Raw genomic sequence first — 573 nt, 5'->3', positions numbered from 1 at the left:
CGGAGGCAGAGGCCAGCCCCAGCCCCAGGCAGGTGGCCAGGGCTAGCACCAGCAGCCCCATCCCAGATCCCCCGTCCTGGTGGGGAGAAACGGGATATTAGTGTCCCCTCTGCCCCAGGGCTCAATCCAGCCGGGTCCTCCCAGCCCCACTGCAGCCACAAACTGCCTCCTCATACCTCCTTCCAGGGCAGACAAGGACTGGTGGGCAGTGTTGGACTGGTCCCAGCACAGCACTGGGAGCCAGGACACCCATGCTGGGGGCGGGTGGCAGAAAACGGGGTGAGGTGAGGGAATTGGGCTGCCCAGCTCCTGCAAGCACAGCACCCTCACCACCGGTTTTCTGGGCACCTGTTGCCGCAGCTGGGTGCGCTCGTCTCCCACAGAAGGGACGCACCTGCTCCCTGCATTTGGGGAGGAAGGTCCCACTCCCCTGTGAGCCTGCTCCACCTCCCCAGCCCCAAAGCCAGACCCAGGCATAGCTAGAGGTCTGTCTCTGCCCCAGTGGAGAGGATGGATGCAGCCCCCATCGTCCTGGCCATGGGCAGAGAGTCACAGGGACAGGGATGGTGTCAC

This window comes from Buceros rhinoceros, unplaced genomic scaffold (assembly GCF_000710305.1).
Source record: "Buceros rhinoceros silvestris isolate BGI_N320 unplaced genomic scaffold, ASM71030v1 scaffold22558, whole genome shotgun sequence".
Lineage (NCBI taxonomy): Eukaryota > Metazoa > Chordata > Aves > Bucerotiformes > Bucerotidae > Buceros > Buceros rhinoceros.
This window is presented reverse-complemented; position numbering follows the sequence as displayed.